Raw genomic sequence first — 10,888 nt, forward strand, 5'->3', positions numbered from 1 at the left:
GAAAAGAAAACAAAACAAGACTTGGTTTAAAAAAAAATAAAAAAAAATAAAAAAACATAAGAAAAAAATTAAAAACGAAGATACTTGCTAAAAAATAAAAAAGCGCCAATAAACTAAAAAAAAAAATCTAAGTTAAAAAAATAAAGAAAAAGAATTAAAAAAAAAAGAAAAAATAGTTAAATGAATATATATGAAATACAAAATATAAGAAAAATGAAAAGAATTACATATATGAAAGATTATTTTTTGAAGACTTGCTAAAAACTAGAAAGGGTTATTATCACATTAATTACTTAAATTATGCGGTTTGTGACACTTTGGTCCCTAAACTATTTCTTTTAACAATTAAGGCCCTAAGCTCATTGGAATTATTCATCGTTAGGACAAAACATCAATCCTATCAATAATATTAACAGAAAAAACATATGAGACATACATGCCCATTTGACAAAGGCATTGAAAGTCATTTGCACCCGATACTAATCACGTCTCTTTCCCAAATCCTGTAAAAACTTAGATACGCAACTTTGGTTTTGGAATTAAGAAATGTTGGCTGGAATTTGCAGATCACAAAAGAAAATAATGATGGAGTGAAAAGTGTGCCATGGTGGATGTCTTGTTGCTACAAGGACATCTTGAACTAACTTAAACGCAAGGAGGAGGTTCTATGGTTGTCGAAAAATAAGGTTTCTTTCCAATTCTTGTTTTAAAAAGTATTGAGCTAGTTATTAGATTTTGATTAAAAGTTTAACTGTTTATTTTGTTTGAATTTAGGATGTGATTGATTAGGGATAAAATTAGTGAATGATTTGAAATATATAAGTAAAAATAAGGATAGTTTAATTTTTGAAAGGTTTCCCGTGAATGTCTATTGGTGTATTTGGAAACATACAATTATTTTTCATTAAATATTACAAATCCAGATTTATTTATTTATGTATGTAGGAATGAATAGATGTTGTTTATTTATTGGTGTAGGCTTTTGACATAACCAAAGCCCCCATTTGCCCTCATTTTTTTCCATAATCCATACGTATTTTCCATATCTCTTTGCAAATAAAAAAAAAATAATTAGTATAGTAAAGAAATTTACAGGTCATACAGAAGAAAGAAAGTTCTTAGTAAGCTATGTTTTTGTTAATGGCAACTGGATATTGTTAGAAAGTAATGAAACCAAGCAACTAATTAGCCTGGAATTCAGGATTGAATTGGAGCATTTTTAATGATTTTTGGCTCTTTCTTTTTTTTCTTTTTTTCTTTTTTTTTTTTATTCCTCTAGGTTTGTTGTTCATATGACAGTTTTGATAAAACATCATATTGCTGATGAATGATTAGGATCCCAATTTTTTATTTGCCTTAATGAAGTGAAACCACTAAAATCTTCAATCAAGGAATTGTAGAAGGGTCTTGCTTTCGAAATGAGATATAAAATTATCAAGTCTGCTCTTTATAGCTTCAAGAGGATTAGGATTTCCTAGAAGCAAAATTTCATACTATAATCTTACATGGTAAGATTAAGTCGTTTGCTTTGATAACACATCCATGGTTATTTGTCCTTTGTTTTTGGGTGGCATTTTACTTAATTAACTAGTTACTTGTACCATGATTATGTCTTCTAGACTTTTTACAATCTAGTTATTGGTTATCATATGGTTGTTGCAATTCTAATATTTTTGTTGTTTATATTTTCAGAAACAAATGAGAAAAGGATGTGGATCCTTTGAATGGATAGATCCACTGATATGTCCCCGCTCAACACAAGTAATTCTTGGATTACTAAGAGCAATGTTTGAATTGGAGGATGACAAACTTAGATTGAAGAAGATATGTGTAGGATGACAAACTAAGGAACCTAAAAATGCTATGGTGCCTGTGGCGAGCTGCTGGCCAACAGCAAAAGCACCTAAAAGTGTGTGAAAGGAAAGAAAGGAAGAGAAGCTGGAGTTGGTTTAGGGATTTAGGAAAGAAAGGAAGAAAGGAACAGTACTACTAGAGCTGCTGGGCAAAAACAGAAGGAGAAAATACGGTTTTTTTTTTTTTTCGAAAATAGCTGCCAACGCACCGTTTAATTAAAAGGGTCAAATGATGGACGGAAAAGAGAAATTGCTGGTTTTTTTTTTTTTTTTTTTATTAAATGGGTGCTTGCAAAGAAGACCTTCTTTTCATTAATGAAGACACGTGGTGGTGCAGGAAGACCAATGGGTGGATTTTTTTTTTCAAAAGTGATGCCAACGCACCTAAACAGAGAAAAGCAACGGACGTTGAAGGTGCATTCCATTTTATGCGCACTAGTCCTTTCTGCAGCATAACTTTATAAAGACAATCTAAAAGTTTACCTTTATTTTTTTAGTTGGTTCATTTGCTCTTAATATAATAGTTCGTTGTCCATTGAGCTGTTGAAAATATGTATAACATGTTCAAAAAAGCAAGTTAAAATTAAATAAAACTGAAACTAGAATATCAATATAAAACTAGATATACATTATACATAGTGAAAGCTTACAAGTTTTAATATATAAACAAAATCTGAAAGCTTACCATTGTATTTCTTGTTGGTTCATTTGCCATTAATGCAGTAGCTTGCCTTCCATTGGTTGTTGAAATTATACAAAACATGTTAAAAAAAAGAAAAAATTAAATACAATTGAAACAAAAGTCAAAAAATGTATTAAACCTTTGTACTTGCTTCTGCATGAGATACTTTGTACAACCTAGCATTATGGCCAGTTGATCCACATTTTCTACAAGTCATTATCGCACCAGTCTTACTTAACTTTTTGAATAGTTGTTCATCTGATTCCTTTTTTGTAACTCTCCTTGGTCTACCAAGTCGCTTGTAAAATTTGGGTGGATGCAATGGAGGAAATCAAGACTTTGGCCATAAATTTGGGCCATTCATTGGGCCGATAAGAGGGGAGTAAGCTTTCATATAGACATCATTTTTGTACCATGGGTGTACAAATACCAAAGGTTCTATGTTTCTTGAGATAATAGCAAACATGGCATGAGGGCATGGAATCCCTGTTAAATCCCAGTTTTTGCAAGAGTAAGTGTATTGTTGTAGATTTACCATATATTGACATAGACCTGGCAATTTAGGTCATGACACGATGACACGACTCGAAAATAACACGGGATAAATGGGTTTGGGTTTATTATAAATGGGTTCGGGTCATAATCGGGTCAACCCATTTAACACGATTATTAATCGTGTCATTTTCAGGTTGACCTGTTTAACTTGAAATTGACCCGTTACGACCCATTTATTAAACGTGTCAGTTTCAACCCGACACGATTATACACCTATTACAACCCATTTAAATTTAATATTAAATTAATATTTTATCACTAATATAATATTTAATAATTAAAAAATATTATAAATTAAAAATTTTATACAAATAATTTTCTATTACTAATTTTTTAAAAACAAAAAAATATATTTTTAATAAAACAAAAACATAAATAAATAAAAAATTCAGATCTAAAACTCAAGAGTCGAGAGTCAAGCCCTATTTTTCAATTTTCATCTTATTCTCCAGCACTTCACAACGCAGCCACCACAGACCACACCAGCCAGCCCCATCTCCAATCTTCATCAGCCATCAAAGCCTCCTTCCTCTACCCCCTGCGTCTTCTCTCTGCCTCACCAGCCAGCCCCATCTCTAATCTCCATCAGCCATCAAAGCCCTTCCTCTACCCCCTGCTTCTTCTCTCTGCCTCACCAGCCAGCCCCATCTCCAATCTCCATCAGCCATCAAAGCCTCCTTCCGCTACCCCCTGCTTCTTCTCTCTGCCTCAATCTTAGTCTCTTTCTCTCTATCTTTTTTCTTACTTTGGTCTTTTCTTATTTCTTCTCATTGATTTGGTATCCTAAAATCTAAATCTTGAAAGAACAAAGGAGAACAGGGAGTCGTTTGAGAGTTGAACTGTTGAAGCAACTGAGAGTTGAAAGAACAAAGGAGAACGATTTGGGTTCGACATTACAGGGTCTTTGAGAGTTCTCTGCAGATTCTTGACGAACGGTGAGTCGTGCTAAACTTTCAAATTTTTGCATATCATAAAGCATTTTTGAGTTACATAAAAAAAAAATTTAAAAAAAATATATGTGAAGCTGTTTTTGCAATTTTCATAAATGAAAGAAAACAGATATTGATCTTTATAATATTTGAATGTATGTTTCACACTATCTACCGATCTTACATTGCAACCCCCACTTTTTGTGGATCTTCCATGGTCCGGCCTAAGTTTTTTCCCATGGGCTTAAAAGTGCAGCTGAAGTTCCAACTAGAAATTGTATAATATAATAAATTATCATATATATATATATATATATATTTGGTAAAGGTATAATAAGGAACTTTTTTTTTTTATCAAATTCTTTTTTTGATTTTATGGTATACTGGAATGGTGATAATGATCATTTCTATTTCTACAATTAAGCTGTTCCTTAGGGTGGGGGGAGGCAACAACAACAACAACCAAAAAGCTGTCCCTTTTTGAAAATTTCTCTACATTTTCTCTTGTTAGTTTTATATTTAAATGTACTTAGCTTATATAGAATAGGTAAACATATATATATATATATATATATATATATTAGAATACCAATTATTTTATTTACGAACGCAACGCTGAAATCTAAGCTTCTAAGCAGAACTCAATACAAAGGAAACAAGGTGTAGGTGAAGAAAGGGTTAAAAACATTTTTTCTTCTCGAAGTATTATATCTTTTATACTTTACCATTTAAACTTTAAAAAAATATTATACTATCACATGAAGTATTGTTTTGTTATCACATTGGTCATACTATATCATAACCACAGGATTAAGCATACATGCCTGATTGGTCATAGTACGTCTGATTGGAGTAGGTAAACTAAAATTAATATAACCACAAGATTTTTATTTTTTATTTTTTTGAAAGAAACCACAAGACAATAAAAATTCAGTGAAAGTTACTCTATACACCATTCGTTGATCCTAGAAATATAATTACATATGCATAAGGCGTCAACTGTCTTAGCTATTAAAAAACCCACATAGCATACCTTAAAGTTCAAAGTTCAAACCACGGAGAAGAAATTGATATTTTTATTAGTTTGAACACTCTTAATTAGTTCCAAACTGGAGCCTTGCCATCTATTATCCACTTATAAACCAAAATTAATTACCAAAAAAGGAAATTGACAAATAAAATGGAAGAGATTAGTTTCCTAGTTTATTAATTGTCTCTTAAAAACTAGCATATTTTTGACATTACTGAAATTCTACCTAAATTTTTAGCCCCAAAAAAAAAAAAAAGAAAAAAAAGAAGAAGAAGAAATCCTACCTAAACTATGAGTGTAAAGCCACTAAGTGCTAGCCCTTAATTTCCTAGCACTTAACCGTTGAAACTAAAGTTTGTGCTACCTGTGTATAAATACCTATAGCAATAATATAAGTCTCAATAAAAGATTAGATGACATTTATGAAGAGTTACTATTTCTTGCTTCTTCTCCAATTAATTGGTATTAATCTTATAAATTTGCTCTATATATTTGTGGTTCTAAATGGACAGATATGGTTTTTAGATAATTTTCTTTTCCTTACTCTCCAATTAATTAATGTTACTTTTACATATTTATTCTTAATATTTGTGGTTATAAAATGAATGTAATATGATTTTTTTGGTCTTTTTATTTAAACTATCTCCTATATATGTAAATGCTTATGTTAGAGTTGGTATTTATCAAGAAACAATTTGTTAATGCTCTCAATCCTCTTCATTTTTGTGGTATTTCTCATTTTCTCTTGCTTCATTTTTATTTTGTAGTTTAAAATACATTTTATATTGTATTTTACTTCATATGCTTGAGTAGTGTATAGATTAAAAAGGAAAGAATTAGACAAATTTTAACTTTAAAAAATGTTGATGACTCAAATAAGAAATGACAATGCATATTAGCTAAATTGTCATTGTTGGAACTTGGAAGTACTAATTTGGAAGATTGCATAGATATTTAGCCATCTTGTGCCTCTTATAGCTTGGGAAATAAAAAAATTATATATGTGCATATGTGTGAATATATTTTGCTTTGTGATTTGGAAACAAAAAATTATATACATGTTTATTATAAGGTTGTTATAATATTTTATTTTAATATATAATTTTTTTTGGTTTGAAAACATGTAGATAAACATGGATGGACTTCAAATAAATCTTGAATTAAGTAGCTTTGAAATGCCTATTAATTTAGAAGATGTTGCAAGTCCTATGGAGGGAGTCACAAGTGGGCATAAAGTGAAACGTAAGAGAAACTCACTTCAAAGGTTTGGTCTTACTTTGATGTGCTTCCTTTGGATGTTGATGGTAAGCAAAAATGTAAATGTAAAGATTGTGGTACCATTTATCTTTGTGATAGTAAATATGGAACGAGAAATTTGGTGCGTCATTTGAAAAATTGTGTGAAAAGAGACACTCATGATATTGGCCAATTATTGATATCTCAAGATAGAGGGACTATCTCATTAAATGCATCTAAATTTGACTTTGAGCATTTTCGAGAATTGGTAACTTCGGCCATAATCATGCATGATTTGCCTTTCCAATTTGTTGAGTATGAGGGAATTAGAACCATATTTCAATATTTACATCCTGATATACAACTTGTTTCTAGAAATACTGCTAAGTCGGATGTTCTTAAAATGCATTTGAAGAAAAAATGTAGGATAAAATGCATGTTGGATGCAACTCCTGGTAGAATTTGTTTGACTTCTGATTTATGGACTTCTGCAACTACTGATGGATATATATGTCTTACTTGCCATTTCATTGACAAAGAGTGGATCTTGCAAAAGAGAGTGTTAAATTTCTGTTATATGCCACCTCCACATACTGGTATAGCATTGGCAGAAAAACTATACTCTTTGTTGTGTGAATGGGGAATTGAGACAAAGTTATTTTCTTTAACTTTGGATAATGCTTCTGCCAATGATGTCTCTGTTGATATGTTAGTTACTCAATTGCAATTAAAGGGGGCTGTAGTTTGTGATGGTGATTTTTTTCATCTTAGATGTTGTGCTCATATCATTAATTTGGTAGTACAAGATGGGTTGAAAGATATTGATAATGTTGTTCATAAGATTCAGGAAAGTATTAAATATGTAAGAGGGTCACAAGTAAGAAAACAGAAGTTTTTAGAATGTGTTAAATTGTTGTCAATGGACTCTAAGAGAGGTTTGAGGCAAGATGTGCCTACTAGATGGAACTCTACATATTTAATGCTTGAAAATGCATTGTACTATCGACTTGCCTTTTGTCATTTGGAGCTAAGTGATTCAAATTATAAGAGTTGTCCTTCTAGTCATGAGTGGGAGAAGATTGAAAAGATAAGCAGATTCTTGGGTTTGTTTTATGATATCACTTGCATATTTTCGGGCACTAAATATCCTACTTCAAATTTGTACTTTTCCTCGGTTTTCTTTTATTATGTTACATTGAAGGAAAATATTGAAAGTGAGGATGATTACTTGAGAACCATGGCTAATCAAATGCTTAAAAAATTTGAGAAGTATTGGTCAGAATTTAGTTTGATATTAGCCATTGCAGTGGTTGTGGATCCTCGATATAAGCTTCAATTTGTAGATTGGTGTTATAGAAAAATTTATGGAGCAAGTGATTCTAGTGAATTTATACGTGTGAAGAGCAAATTATTTTCAATATTTAAGGAGTATGTTAAAAAAAGATCTTTGACATCTTCTACACATTCTTTGGAGAAAGAAAAGAGTAACACATCTTGTAGTGTTGGAGAAGATGTCATTTTTTTTAGAAAGACAGCTAGTTCCATTTTGAAGATAAATAACTCTTAAATTTTTTATTAATTTTAATTGTTTGTATTTGTGTTAATTAGTGATTATTTATAATTTTTTGAAAAATAATCTTATTGAAATTTTTATTTTCTAACAATGTAGGAATTTAATATTTGTGAAATTGAAGAGTTAGGTGCCAATACACAAAAATCACAATTGGAGCTTTATTTAGAGGAGCCAAGGATGGCTACTGAAATTGAATTGAATGTGCTTGATTATTGGAAAGCAAATCAGTTTCATTATCTTGAAGTTGCTTCAATGGCTCGTGATCTATTGAGTATCCCTATATCCACCGTTGCTTCTGAATCTGCTTTTAGCATTGGTGGACGAGTATTAGATCAATTTCGTAGTTCATTAAAGCCTAGTACTGTTGAAGCAATAGTTTGTACAAGAGATTGGTTATTTGGGGAAAGAGGTAATTATTTTTATTAATGTTTTCTTTATTTCATTTGCATATATTAATAATTTTTTTGTTTCACTAATTTATGGAATGCAAGAAAAATTTCAAGCACAACTTGAGGATCTTATTGAAGATGTTTTGAGCTGTGATATCAATAAAGAAGAATCTTCAAGTCAATGCTCTAATTATGCCAATACTCAAGCATAAGGTAATATCAATGTTAAAATTTATTTAATTTATTTTATTCTATTTTAACATTTTAACTTTTGTATTATATTTAATTGATTTTTTTTTATTTACTTTCATATTATGATCCCAGGCTGGATTGTTGAGCACCAAAAATTGACATATTTGGTTTGGAATCTGGACATCAATAAATAAATTTGGAGCATAATGATAGTTATGTCCTTTTTCCTTTGGTTTTATATGTATTATGATAACAATTTGATACCATTTATTTTATTTTGTATTGGTGTTTTACTATTATTAGGACATTAAATTTTATGTTGGTGTATTGAATTTGTCTTTTTTAGCACATATTAAGACTTATGTATTGTGAATTATAATTTTTGGCATTTTAAACAAGTTATTTCAATAAATAGGTTAGTTTTCAGGTTAATAGGTTAATTTTCGGGTTAACGGGTTAATAGGTTAGTTTTCAGGTTAATAGGTCAATTTTCGTGTTAACGGGTTAATAGGTTAATTTTCGGGTTAATAGGTCAATTTCAAATTAACGGGTTAATAGGTCAACACGACCCGTTAAAATAATCGTGTTAAACGGGTCGTGTCGTGTTAACCTGTTTATAAACAGGTCAGGTTAGTGTTTTGGATACCTGACACGATTAATAAATGGGTCATGTTTGGGTTAGACATTTTTGACACGATTATTAAACAGGTTGACACAAACACGGCCCACGAACACGAATTGCCAGGTATATATTGACATCCATCTACCATTTTAACTTAGAATTTTAGTTGTCCTGCCCATTTGGGTATGCACATCTTTTCTTCAAACTCTATTTTTTCAAATATCTTGGACACCCTTGGTCAAAGCTCTGCATTCCACTTATTCACTACCTCTCATTTAGATGTCATTCTATGCATGATTTTGCATTTAATACACTCCAATAGGGTTATAATAGGCTTATCTCTTACTCTCGTATGCTCCCATTAAAAGCCTCACATAATCACATTTTGGCATAGTCCTAAATTGTGATCTAGACCAATGCTGAGGAGCCTTCTCACTTATCCATTTGAAAGCATCAACAGATAATTCCTTTATCTTAGTCATTTCAGCTTCGTATCTTACCACCATATTAGATTTAGTTGCACACCATAGCCTCTATTTCAATTCCAAGCCCTTAAAACTTGTTTTAAAGTTGTTGTGAAAATGCCTAACACAGTGTCGATGTTTTGCATTAGGCAAGAAGTTCTCTAGTACATTCACTAACCTTTTTTGCTTGTTTGATATAAATGTCCAACCATTTGAGTTCCCTATATAAAGATCTCTAATAAGAAACTCTAAGAACCAACTCCAAGTCTCTTTATTTTCAACTTCAACTAATGAATATATAATTGGAAACATTATATTGTCACTATCAATTCCTATAGTAATCAATAGTTGGCCTTGATGTTGCTTTTTGATGTGGCAACCATCTAGTCTAATCAACGGCCTATGTCCTTTTTAAACCCTTTTTTTTTATAAGTTCTTAGGTAGATATAAATCCTTTGAAATCTACCAACTTCCCCTTAAAATTCACTTTTCACAACAATTGTGCAATTTTCATTGCTTCTCTTCAACTCTGCACAATAATCCCAACTCAGCCCATATTGCTTTTCAATACCTCCTTATATCATCCTCATATCTTTCCTTTTAGTTCTATAATATTGTTGTCTGCTTACTTTTATGACAAGGTCATTTCTAATTGTGTCCGAGAATGATTCAAAGCTTCAATTACGATCTAACCTAAATTTATTAACATATTTCTTGGCTATCCAATTAGAGTTCACATTAGGGTTGTTGAATTTGCTTTTGCAGTTGTGGTTATGGATACCAAAATAATTTCTTATATGAAAAGTCTTATTGTCCTTCATTACTGTAGCATACAAAATCCATTCACACTTCTTACCATTACATATCACTCGAAGCCTCTTTTTATCATTCTTTTTATACTTGATGTTCCTTTGAGATCTAATCCCATATTATTTCATTGCTTGTCTAAGGTCATCAATCGAAGCAAACAACATTCCTAATTTGAACTCTAGATGACCCATATCTATCTCAACAGTGAATTCAAGAAAATGTTGTCTTCTTACTCCATCCTCATCACTTGATGAACCATAAATACTCTTTAACTCATCATCCTCACCACAATCGAAATCAACATAACCTCACTTTCAAAACTAGCCAACTCAATAGTGGGATCAACACTGTCCATATATGCTACACCATCATCATCATTCTACTCATATTCAAATTGTTGTAAATTATGATCATCACCCTCATCCTCATTTTTGTCTTCTATATTATTAGTATTTCTAGTTCCATTTTCAGTCAAAGGTTGGTTTTGATTGTTATGAGGTGTAAGATTAGGCATATAAAATCAACATAAAAAACAAGTCATCAAATAATAATT

General features: G+C 31.0%; 1 long non-coding RNA gene across 1 annotated transcript; it reads left to right on the plus strand.

The window, feature by feature from the left end:
• The first annotated feature begins 431 nt into the window (after positions 1–431).
• On the plus strand, positions 432–2,476 carry LOC125420629 (uncharacterized). Its single transcript, XR_007238857.2, has 2 exons — positions 432–686; positions 1,693–2,476. It is a non-coding gene; the product is annotated as an uncharacterized LOC125420629 (long non-coding RNA).
• Positions 2,477–10,888: the final 8,412 nt, after the last annotated feature.

This window comes from Ziziphus jujuba, chromosome 1 (assembly GCF_031755915.1).
Source record: "Ziziphus jujuba cultivar Dongzao chromosome 1, ASM3175591v1".
In the NCBI taxonomy this organism is placed as follows: domain Eukaryota; kingdom Viridiplantae; phylum Streptophyta; class Magnoliopsida; order Rosales; family Rhamnaceae; genus Ziziphus; species Ziziphus jujuba.